We start from the raw sequence: 13,401 nt of genomic DNA on the forward strand, positions 1-13,401 counted from the left end.
CCGCGTATCGTAAAATGTAAATTTTTGACAAAATACTTTTTAGCCTTAGCGATCCAAACAAAAGTCGTAGTTGACGTTAAACCGAGAGCGTGCATATAGAAAACGTCCAAATCTGACTTCGTTAGAAGAAGTTATGAAATTTCTAAGATTCAGCGTAGTAGTACACAACCCGGAAATCGAATTTTAGATCGATCGATTTTTAGCCGACGCAACCTAAACGAGAATTGAAGATCTCGTTAATAGCAGCTCAATGATATAAGTACAGTTGAAAATGGACGTCGGATGACAAAGTTATGAATTCTTAGCAGACTTTAACTGTCTAATCTTGTTAAAATATAACTTTAAAAATAAATTCAAAATTAGCCGACGGAGTCTAAACGAAAGATGTAAAACTTGTTTAATACCGACGTGTGGATATGAAGAACGTCAAAAACAGAGCTCGTATGTGAAAGTTGTGAATTTTTTAAAATTTGTTGTTTTACCTGCGTCGTGTGCCACGTGTCAGCACCAGGCAAAGCCTTGGTGCCTATGCAATCTCACGACGCGAAGAGCCCTTGGATAGCCTATAAATAGATGGTGTTTTTAAATCAAAAACTCACACCTTCTCAACCAATTCTCTCTCAAACACCCCCAAAGCCTCTAAGCTTTTCCCTAGCACCACCTAGATGATAGTAACGAAGCCCGGAGCACTGGAAAGCCCCGAGAAGAAGAGCTTTCGACTCAGAAGTTCTACCCACACAGAGTCCAGTTTCTTGTTAAACCACCTGTAAGTTGAGTTATGCTTACCGTACTTTAAGTATAACTTATGTTTAAGTTCATTATCGTTATTATGAACCTATAAACAAGATTTATCAATGATTCAAAGTAGTTATACTGATTGATCTACTTATGGGAGAGGTGTCTAGAATGGTTACATTGGCTTGGTTGTTGGATTTCAGAAAGGCTATACGCCGAAATGGCCCTGCCTCCCAACTGTCCTGCCTGGCTGATTCTTACTTGATAGATCTTGAAGTAGACTTTGAGTTAATGATGAATCTAGACTAATAATTAGTCGCAATAAATAATATAGTAAGACTTAGTGATAATGATACTAGGTTTCATTAAAGGAAAAGACAATTGTTAGAAGCGAAGAGCTACCCGGATTTTGAGTCATCACTTTATCAAGTAAGTGCATAGTTACATTCATCTTACAAATAGATATAAAGTATTTAATATAAATTATGTGCTATATATATGTGCCTATTATCTGTGTTCTTGATATCTATGTTGAATGAACGATTTATACATGTTTTATTTGATTTAAACTGTATATGTATTTTATACCTATAAATATGTTGGGTAAAATGGGTAGACGAAGGATGAAGAAAAATGAAAGATGAGCTAAATGATGAGAGGCCTTCATTACAAGAAAAATAACCTTTTACGACACGTAAACGATGACACCCGGTGATTTATGATACGCAAATATGTGTGTCCAAAAAATAATGTCTTCTCTGCCAAAATTTAAAGTATTTAGGACACGCATTTTTGTGTGCCCTAAAATTAGTGTCTAAACAAAAAAAAACACGAAGGGAACCTATAAAAATTTGTGTTGTCTAAAGATGTCGCTTTATAAATTTTAATAGAACGCGCGTTCATCCTTTAATAGCGGGGCCAGGGGGAAATGAAATCCTGAAAAATTAACCGCCTTCTTTTTTATCCTCCACTTGTGTTTCCCTCTTGCCCTAATTATCGATGCTCCTTCCTTCCCCATCTAGACATTGACTGCCGCCTTGCCCTAGTTATCGACTCTCCTTCCTTCCTTCCTCACTTTCCTTCTTCTCTCTCTTCACCATTTCCATCTCCTTCCACCTCGGGTCATGTCTTCACAAATTTGACGAAAAGAACTAGGTCTTTGAACCACATCTCAATAAACGTAATTTCCCTTTTCTTGTCTGTACTTCAACGGTTCTTCGCCTGACAACATCTCCAGAAGTACAACTCCGAAAGCGTACAAGTCGGACTTATGTGTCGGAACTCCGGTAGACTGAAGTTCAGGCGACATGTAGCCTCGTGTGCCCTAGAATTTCAAAAATCTTGAATTTGGCTTACTTGAATCTCGTTCCAAGCTACTACCGGTTTCGTCACAAAGTTCCGCCGTTCCAAAATCGCATATTTTCGTGTTGAGTGACTATGATTGGGTTACAATTATGCTTGAGCTTTTGCTGTGATTGTGGATGAATTTCTTCTCCAATCCAGTAGAGTTATGAATGTAATCGAGGCCGTGAGCGAGATCAGCTGCAATTTGAAGTCGCGACATCCAATATGAAAGTGTGAAGAACTTACCTGCTCCATCTACTTCTATCCTAGAGCCGACGATTTAGGGACTTACAACTTCTCATCCCACACAGCGCCGAAGATGTTGATCATGATTTTTTGTCATTCTTACAAGCCCTAGCTCGGATTTAACTAAGGTATGCTTTCCTTCTTGCTCCGGTTGTTACGGTGGCACAGATGGTAGTTGTAGTTGTTGTCATGGTGCTCGTTACCATCTTATGATTTTCCAGTGTATATTTTATTCATGTCAAGTTTACTGCCTAAACCTAATTTGAGTTTTTGTTCATCATTAGCATCTACATATATAGTAAGGGATTCTAAATTTACAACACATCAGAGCAACGGATACAGTGTTGGTTGATAAACCTGGCTACAAGGCTTTCAGGCTCTGGAACTAAAGAATGTGTTAAACTATTCCACAAATGAAATGTAAATGACTCATTAACAATCTTTCTATACAAACCATCTTCATGAAGAAACTTTATCCTTACTCTGCTTAAAAGATCAGCTCCATTCCACCTTAAGCTGGTTTCATCATAACTTGCATAGAAGTCCTTCAAACACTCCATTATAAACGAACTGTATACAATAATTTCCAAAACATTATCAAATATAAAAACAAAATAAACATTTAGTTAATTTTGACATTTTGTTATATTGTTACATGTGCTTTCTAAATGTCATCACTGCTCCATTTAAGTGACTTCCTGATGAATAATCCTCAAATCCCACTATATTGGATTGAGAATGAAGTGGTCTCAGCACTTTAATGCCAGAATCAAGATAGATCCCTCCATATCTGATAAAAAAAAATAAAAAGGAAAACCCATTAATGGTAATGAAGAAGCACTAAAAAGAAACAAATGGAGACATGAAAGTTGCTTACTTGTAAAGGGCAGCAAGGTGGATGAGTTCACTGTAAAGGGCAGCAAGTCAGAACACTCTGTCCAAAGTAAGTAAGAAAGAGAAACATTATCTAATAGTATATGAGAAGAGAAGAGTGGTTATATATTTATGTAACTGTCTAATTTTAAGTGTCTAGTTTTTTGAATTAATCTTTCTTCAAATTCTAGTGATGAATCTTCTGTTGACCGGTCAATAGGAAGACATTCCACATATCTTTATTTTGCAGATATTGATAAATACATGAATGGTGGTTGTTTCCAAGGCCTTAATAAGCTTTTTCTGATGTTGTGGTTAACAGGCACAACAAGGAGTATCCATGAGCTAGCTGCTACATCAGACCAAGTATGAGTTCTTAACCAAATTCATTGCCATTTAATCATGTTCAACCTCTTAACGTATCTGATTGGATATAATTGCTTACTAATTTTTCAGTTTCTTTGACTTTGCTTACTAAATTTTCAGTTTCTTTGTATCAATTTAAATAATATTAAAACCAAAGCTTGAATTATTGTCCTACTATCCATGTATTTGTAACTGTTTCGTTATCATAATTCATAAGAATATGGTCCTACTATACTTGTATTTGTGCAACTGGTGACAACAGGTGATAATTTTTTCCTTTTTGGGTTTCCATCTTTCTTATATGCTTGTTTATCAGCTAAAAATTTTAATTTATTTTTTCATCCTGTAGTTCTATTCTTCATTATGGGCATGCAGCAGCTCCAAATGACAGGGTACAACTAATTTTACTTCTTTTATTATATTGAAGTTTATTTAGTGAATTCTTTTGGTTTATAGTCTAGAAGAACTTCATAAATTTTCAACCCAACACCAAAACTCGTTTTTTACACTAAATTTGGTGTCAAATCCCTCCAGCCCAACACCATTTTGTTTGGTGTTGGTGAATAATAAAATAGAAAATTTGGTGTTTATTTAATTGTATAATGATCTTTTAACTGTAATATCTGTGACTTGTAGTATTATAATATAAGTTGAATTGATATTGATTTATGATATATATATATATATATATATATATATATATATATATATATATATATATATATGTTAGATTTTAATCTTTATGTTTCGAATCTATGTAAAAGCTTCACCTTTTAATAATTAAAAAGGCAATGACATGGAGAGTGATGATTGTGACTGAGCAGCACTGTTGTCCATTACATATGTGCTACTGCTCCAAAAGTCTTCTGCCTGATTTGGTTTATTTTTATTTATGGTTTTGTCTTTTTTTTTCAGATTTCCAGGTGGCTGTTTTTTTATCATTGCTCATAAACGGGACCTTGGGACATCCAAGACAACCTCTGTTCTGTTGCAAATAAGGTTTACAACCATAAAAATCATTAGCTCACACTATAGAAACCAAAATCAGCATATGTGGGGTCCTCCACAGGTATAACATGCAAACAATTATCTCCATTCATTCAGATTTATCAGGTTGACCTTTCTGTTGACTTTTTTGTACTTGCAAAATCACAAAATCAGCATATGATGCCACCATATGCTGCTTTCTATCCACATGGGGGGTGTTTATGCACATCTTGTAGTTCATCTTGTAAGTCTTCTTGACCTTTCTAAGATCATAATGTGAACCTTCTAAGATCATCTTGTAAGTCATTTATGAAGGTGGAAACAATGATGGGAACTCACAGGCAACATAACTTGCATCATGCCTATATTGGTCAATTTGCATGTTTCCACTTTCCACAAATAAATGGTAACTCATTTATAAAACAGTGGGGAAACTGAAGGTACACTGAGGTCAATTTACATGTTTCCACTTTCCACATATGATAGCTAAAACTAAGGTAAACTGAGACAGAGCTCTATTTTTAACTTTGTTTTACTAACCTTCTGTTTTTTAAAGTTTAATCTTTATCTGGTTGGTTGATTAGTTGAGCAGCTGTCAAATACCAACAGATGTGACTGAGCAAAGAAAAAAGCGGCTTTCATCGATTGAAATCATGTTTTACAACAGTCTTCTATCCATTCTTGGCGTTACTCATAATAGTTACTAGAGAATTCTCAAGTTCAATCTCATTATTATATGCAAAGGTCAGGATCTCCTTATGTGTGTATATTTAGTGTTATGAGAAGCCTTTAATTCTTGACATTATTTGGTAAATAACCAAAATGTTAAATACTAAGACCCTGGTTCTTTTTCCCACATTAAGTGTTGTCTTTGATGAAGTGCTATATGATAAATGATGTTAAAAACTTGTTAAAAGTTAGGACTTGATAAGGATAGTTAAATTCACATGTTTTGTAAGGATAGTTAAATTCACATGTTTTGTAAAAACGTTATTCATCTGGCAACCACCCATTGTTTGCTAAACAGGAGTAAAAACGTTATTCATACGGCAATTCACATGTTTTGTAAGGATAGTTAAATTCATATGTTTTGAATCATTTAGACTACATGTTTCTCTCTTACATTATTTTTGTTTCATTACATTGTAGGGTGGAGATGATGCTCTAGACCAAGCTACAAAGGAAGGGGGAGATAGAGATACAATAACTGTTGTGGCGCCTATTGTTAAAAAAGAAAAGAGCAATAAAGCTTATGATGTGGACATGATATCTGAAACAAGAAGGTGCCCCTTAATAGCAATGTAGTATTTGGTTATATAGTTAGAGAAAACCTCTTAATAACAATGTACAATCAGATCCCCTTAATATCAATGTATTACATTTTTTTGACATGAGGTTATTGGATGAAATTGATTGTTTTGGTATATATTTGTTTCCATATTTTTGTATTACACGTAAATGAATATCGTAAAGGCATGTCGTAAATGCATATCGTAAATGGCTACTGAAGTTTATGACACGCAAATGCGTGTCGTCTTCACTTATGACAGGAGATTTAATGATACACAATGCATGTCATAAATGCGCGTCGTAAGGTTACGACACACAAATGCATGTCGTCTTCCTTTATGACAGGGCCTTCCTTGATACGCATAGCGTGTCGTAAATGCATGTCGTACTTGCGCGTCGTAAATATGTGTCGTAAATAGACGACGTGCAAAAGCGTGTCGTCTTTCGTTATGACAGGGCCTTCCTTGACACGCATTTGCATGTCATCTGAGCGTTTTATGACACGCATTGCATGTCAGAAAAGGTTGTTTTTCTTGTAGTACTTGATGTTAAAGCTGATCTAGTCATCTAGCGGAATATAGATGATAACCACAGACTATTCTAGACAGTCCAGTGGAACGCTGGCAGGCTCGCAACCTGTAGGTGTTTGTGAACGACGTGTTCACCAGGTGTACTCCATCCCCCTCATGGTTGCCTTATTGACATATATTGCTGAGGAATCCCCTAAGCATTATTGTCAATCCCGAAGATAATCCTTAGGCTAGAACCCTTAAATTAGATGCTTTAGGGACAGAAAGTGAGGATAACTGGAATGGGTAATCGGGTTGAAGGATCTGATGAAATTAAAGAACTTAATTATTATGGGTTGAAAATCCTATGTGCTTACTAGGCTCCCAAGCCTGACCCAATCAGTTTCTTGTATTACAGGTAGTGGCACAAGAGCACCGTTGTGATGAACAAATGAGATAATTATGGATTAATGGCCAATAGACTAATAGATGTTGTAAGGCCTATGTTATTTTCTGTTTATGCTGATGTACTATATTGACAATGACATCCTAACGTTTTTAATATAATTAAAATACATTTCTTTGGAAATCTTTTGATAATATTTTTATCATATTTTGGGAACAAATTCCACAATATTATTCTTCAAAAAGATACTCTGATTTTTAAATAAACCATAAACAAATCGGTCTTTTTTTGTCGTGAAATTGGGGATGTCACAACTACCTAAAATGGATACTCTCATCACGATCATTGCTTAGCATTCTAAGTTTAATTCTAGAAATTCTACAAATTCCTAATTCGCTTAAACTAATGCTCTGATACCAACTGTGAAATCCCTAAATTTATGGCGTTTTAAATCTTTTATTTATGCTTATTTAAAATAGAGTTTATTATAAATGCAGATTTTGGTCTCGTAAAAGTGTTTCGAGGAAAAGTTTTTCAATAATTTATAAAATCTTGAGATGTCATAACTAACACAAAACATAAGCCAAAACGGAGACTTATAATGTCTGAGTATACTAACAATCTGCATGTAACTTTGTACCGTTACCTGTGATACAAAGAAGCTGAGTGGGTCAGGTTGGGAAACTTGGTGAGTACATAGGGATTTCAATCCCAAAATATAATATCATATAATTATATATATATATATATATATATATATATATATATATATATATATATATATATATATATATATATATCAAAACTCTCAATATACATATATCTCTCTTATAAGCAATCTACCCTATCCCACCGATCCTCACACAATCCATGCTGTCAGGGTTAGAAATAAATGACTTTACCCAACCCATACTCTCGAGTCAAGAATAAATAATTATATATAATTCATACACTCGGATTATGAGTGTTTGACTATGTCTAGTCCATGCTCTCGGACCAAGGACAAATGATTATGTCTTATCCATACTCTGGAATAAAGGACACATGATTATGCCTAATCCATACTCTCGGATCATGAATGATTAACTATGTCTAGTCCATACTCTCGGACCAAGGACAAATAATTATGCCTAATCCATGTTCTCAGATCAAGGATAAATGATTATGACTAATGCAAACTCTCGGATTAGGAATTATTTTCTATGTCTAGTCCATACTCTCGGACCAAGGACAAATGATTATACCTAATCCATGCTCTTGGATCATTGGCAGATGACTATACCTAATCCATACTATTGGACCAGCGACGAATGTCAACGTTTTTACCATCCTATATATATCTCACGTGTATTCTTAAAGAGATACTACCCAATATCCATCTTAATCAACATAGGTCCTTAGTGTTAGTCTTATTTTATCTCTTGGTAAGACTATGATGCTCTACTCTTGATACCTATATTATTATTATCATGACATAATATATATATATATATATATATATATATATATATATATATATATATATATATATATATATATATATATATATATATCATAATGCATATAGAACCGTATTTGGTTCGCATATCATATATTATCAAATATGTTCTCTTCACATATTCCAAATAATAAGCATATAACTCATATATAAACACTTAAACATGTGTTTAATACTTTTAATTAATGTGGCTATTACAATCATGCTTATAAAAGGGACTATGCCCTTATATGGGTGACAAACGATTTCAGCAGCGCTTTGCTTCGTACTTTGAAAAGACCTAGACACATAAGCTACTAAGCCTTGGTCTAGTTTCATAATCCTGGTGAGCATAATAATTATAGTCTAGATTCCTTACTAATCCCAACATTTACATCAAGATCTATCATGTAAGGATCAGCCAGGTAGGACGGTTGAAATGCAGGATCATTTGAGCATAATAACTATTCTGAAATCCAACAACTAAGCGAACGTGACCATTGTAGACACCTCTCCTATAAGTATATCAATCATTATAACTACATGGAATTACCGGTAAATCTTATTTATAGGTTTATAATGACAACGACTTATAAATATAAATTACACTAAGATAAAGTAGAGTGTAATTTAACCTACATGTATTCCTTAGACAAAAGTCAGGAAATTGTACTGGCGGATCTTGGGGTTGATAGCTACTAGATGTCGGGCCCCTAGGAACCTCAAAACTTGCCAAAAATACCCTAAACTCTATGAAGAATTTGTACTAAATAAATAGAATTTAAGAGAGATTTGTATAGAGATGTGGGGGAAGGTTATGAGCACAAATGAGGTATTTATAGCCAAATTTAGGGTGCACGACATGAAAAAGGGGTGCACGTCACGCATTTCAAGGTGACGTCTCCCCTGATATTTTGTCCCACGTGTTAGTCTATCTGTGGTCCGTATTTTCCCCTTTTGGAGGCGCACCTCATGCACCTGACGCCCACCTCGCGGGGCACAAAATCAAGATTTTGTAAATTCTGTAACTTCTTCATACGAGCTCTATTTTTTACGTTCTTTTTTTCCATGTGTAGCACTCAACGAGTACTACAACTTTCCTTTAGGCTCCATCGGATAATTCTGAATTTATTTTTAGCCCTTATCTTTATATGATTTAATGATTTTCCTAAAATCATAACTCTCGTACATAATTCGATTTTGGTGTTCCTTTTACCAAAAATTTTATCATAAAGAGTACTACGACTTTCATTTTTGTGACTTTACCCAAAAGTCAACCAATCTTTTCGTACCTTTTGACGTTAATAATTTTTAATTACGTTGTTGATTTTTATATCTTATAAATTTCACATTTTCTTCATATGAACTCAGATTTCTATGAAATTTATACTTTGGGGATCACATCGACATATACTTTCAATATATATATATATATATATATATATATATATATATATATATATATATATATATATATATATATATATATATATATATATATATATATGTCTGTGTGTGTGTTTTGGTGCACTTGTTTTTACGATTTATGGACGATTCGGTTGATTTTTTTTTTCCTATTTTTATTAATACGAAACTTATATTATATCTTAAATGTCTAGCCCGGTTTTACGGGCGTTATATTAGGGTGTCCATAGCGAAGGTTTTGACAACTTCGATTTTTTATGTTATTTATGAGGTACTTATGTTGTATCTCTTTCATAATAGTGTGTCCATATTTTTTGTATCTGTTGAATACACTATAAATAGTGTAGGTGCATAAGTCATTTGGAACTTTTGTAACTTTGTGCTTTTACTTTTCTTTCAAATGTATTTGTACAATTTATGGATAATATGAGTTGAAAATAGATTATATTTACATATTTATGTTCATATTAACTTTGATTGCATATTCGATTGATTTCTTAACACTTCAAAAAGCCACCATGATTGATTTCATAGTGTCGTATATTTTTAATGTTTAATAGAAGTAGTACATTATTAAATCTTAATTGAGTTGAAGTTATTTTTGATTTTTTAATAGATGTAGTTAGGGCTGTAAACGAACGAACTGAACGTTCGGTGAACCGTTCGGCAGGAAGTTCGTTTATTTAATAAATGAACGAACATGAACACAAATTCTCGTTCGTTTAGTTAAACGAATGAACATGAACAATTGTTTCGTTCGTTCATTTACGTTCGTGAACGTTCGTTTATGTTGTTCGTTTACGTTCGTTTATGTTCGTTCGTTTAAGTTTTTTTATGTTCATATATTTTCAATTGTTTTTTTTATTACATTACTATATTATAGTTCGTTTATGTTCATATATGTTCAACTGTGTTTGTTTATCTTTGTTCGTTTGTTTATGTTCGTTTAACATGTTCACGAACATAAACGAACGAACATGAACAAGACAATTTGTTAAACGAACGAACATGAACAAGAAAACTCCATTCGTTTATCCGTTCGTGTTCGTTTGTTTGTTCGGCTAACTTAAACGAACGAACATGAACAAGCTTTTGTTCGTGTTCGTTTGGTTCGTTTACAGCCCTAGATGTAGTGTATTAAATCTTTATTTAGTTAATGTTATAAACTCCGTTTGTTTTGTTTAGTATCTGGTAGGCGTTTTTTTCTTAGTTTAAAGGGTTTTTTCCAAAATAGACCCTACATTTATAGTTTTTTCCTAATTAAACCAAAAGTTTTATTTTTTTCCGAAAAAGAATATTTTTTGGTTATCCTTGTTATTTAGGTGGTATAACCGGTATCATCAGTTTCCATTCGCTACCTACGCTTCAAGATACCCAAGTAGATATGCAAAATTAGGGCTTTTCCAGAAATCACCACCACCGTCGACGGTGACTACGTTTGTACTGCCTGCTGCTCCAACGCACCCAACTGTGACTGATGATGGTCTATTCCACCTCTGTCACTTTCGATTGACGCCCTTCGCCCTCACATTCAACCTTGGCTAACGCCCCTTTCTCCTCCCCTTCCATCTCTCTGCTTCGTGAACCCTATGAGTGTTCAAAATAAGATCCAAGCTACAAATTGCAATCGGTTTGTGTATATCTAACTCTCTCTCATATTTATGTATCGTGAATGTTTATTGGCAGCTTGATAACTGCTTGACAAGCTTGCTAACCTTGATAAACACTCAAATCTATTCAATTAAATGACATAGATGCAACCTCCTGTTTCGGTTGTCAAAATAGCGATTAACATCTTGAAGAATTTTTGTTAGTTAATGTTTGTCTTGTTCTATATTTCTCTTCAGCATATAACTTATTGGCCTGACCTTCCAAACAAGCGATTGACCTTCTCTTAGATGTAACAGTTTCGTAATTTTATCATCTTTTATTATGAGTCAAGAGTCCTAATTGTTTTTAGTTATTTTTCCATTTATGTTTTATACATAGAAATCACAAATTGAAGAATGCTTTTTAGTACAAATATATGCAGCAACGCAATTGCTACAGGAACAGTTTTGTATTGTAATGGTACTATATCCATAAATTTGAATAATTAATATTTTTACACTCTTATTTTATAAAAAAATGTCATTTATTCATTTTCACATTTGATTTGTTGTAGGACGATTTGTTGTCGTTCATGTTGGCTACGCTTGCAACAGTTTTGTGGCTGTGAAATGCTTGCAATAGTTTTGTGGCTGGAAAATCTAAATCTTTTACTTGTTGATGATGAAAGATGTGGAACATGGGATTCATGAAGGTAGTACATATATTTGGGCATTATACTTGACATCGTTTATCCATTAAGACATTCTACTTTAATTTATTAACATGAAGTCAATGAAAGTTGAGATGACAAGTTGTAGTTGCATTTATCTCAGTAATTAGCAATGAATAGTTCTTGATGGGATAATTTGGAGCTAACACATAAGTTTTTTAGTTCACCGATAAAAACGTTTATGTTGTTACTAATTTGTTTTGTTTGCAGTTTCTAGTTATAGTCTTGCTCTAAACACCTTCAGTAACACTTGCTTAGATCAGGAAGAGTTCTGGTGGCACCTAAGTGGCAAGACGATTACCTGATAAGCATGAACGTAGATTAGCATACTTACTATTTGAATTTCTAGATAATGTTTGTTTGCAATTTGAATTATAAGTTAGTTGTTAGGCTTACGTATTATATAAACGTAACTAGTTTTGTTAATAAAGGTTTTTGAAAATTAAGTCATCATCTTCTCTCTTTCTTCTGTTGGCACTCACTCGAAGAGTGTAGGTGATTTACCTGTTTTTATCATATCATGATGTTTCTGAAAGGGTACTCTCTCTATTCTTTAATTTCTATTCTTAACTCATCTAATTTATTTTAAAATGAAGTTTTAATTAAATTATATTACATTAAAAAGGTCACTACATCGATAAATGTTTTCTAGAAAGCTGTTATAAATGATGCATTTTTAAATCTTTTATTATTGAGTCTTAATCCCCAATATGTCTAGTTAATGAGAAATGTACAAATCTAGTTCATAGATGTTACTTAGGGCCATAGCGAGGAGGGTTCGAATTCTTGATTCTTCGAACCATAAAAAATTTAGACAAATGACATAACTTCAACAAAGAATCAAAATGATCATCCAAATCTAATGAAATACGGCTTTTAATGAGCACATAACATTTCATGGAGACAACTTGATAAAGCAAAAACAATAGTATTTGAGATTCATTTGAAAAAAAAAACAAACACACACACACATTTTAGGTCTAAACCGGAAAAAAAACACAAAATGTAGGGTCTTTTATGAAAAAAATAGTCAGTTTTACCTGCTGGTGACCTATTAGGGTCCGAAATAACAAGTTTCCGGTAAACTTTCGGTCTTTTTTGAAAAATTTAAAAGTTTTAGGTCTAAAAAGAAAAAAAAATCAAATTATAAGGTTTTTTATGGAAGTTTAAAATTCTCTACTGTTACAAAAAAAAGTTAAAACAAATAAAAATTATAATTAACAAAATAAAAACTAGTCAAAAGAAAGTAAACTGTAATATGAATCATATGATCAAGTTAGGTTTACATTTGATGGCTTTGTTCAACTTATTGTCCATGTTACGTACCGATGTGAGACTAAGAATTTGCTTAAAATTTAAGGTTAACTGAATAAAAAATCATATATCTTTGATAAACTCTGAAAGAATATAAAATTATTTATAC

General features: G+C 33.2%; 1 long non-coding RNA gene across 2 annotated transcripts; it reads left to right on the forward strand.

The window, feature by feature from the left end:
* Positions 1–3,203: 3,203 nt before the first annotated feature.
* Positions 3,204–5,975, forward strand: LOC145169009 (uncharacterized). 2 transcript variants are annotated; one of them, XR_013742236.1, is made up of 8 exons: positions 3,204–3,268; positions 3,521–3,564; positions 3,914–3,956; positions 4,480–4,633; positions 4,726–4,795; positions 4,855–5,048; positions 5,136–5,295; positions 5,701–5,975. It is a non-coding gene; the product is annotated as an uncharacterized LOC145169009 (long non-coding RNA). The 2 variants fall into 2 exon arrangements; XR_013742237.1 differs by lacking the exon at positions 3,204–3,268 and having other exon boundaries at positions 3,345–3,564; positions 4,867–5,048.
* The last annotated feature ends 7,426 nt before the right edge of the window (positions 5,976–13,401 follow it).

This window comes from Lactuca virosa, chromosome 4, assembly GCF_052849685.1.
Source record: "Lactuca virosa cultivar CGN04683 chromosome 4, Lactuca_virosa_CGN04683_v6, whole genome shotgun sequence".
NCBI classification, from domain to species: Eukaryota; Viridiplantae; Streptophyta; class Magnoliopsida; order Asterales; family Asteraceae; genus Lactuca; species Lactuca virosa.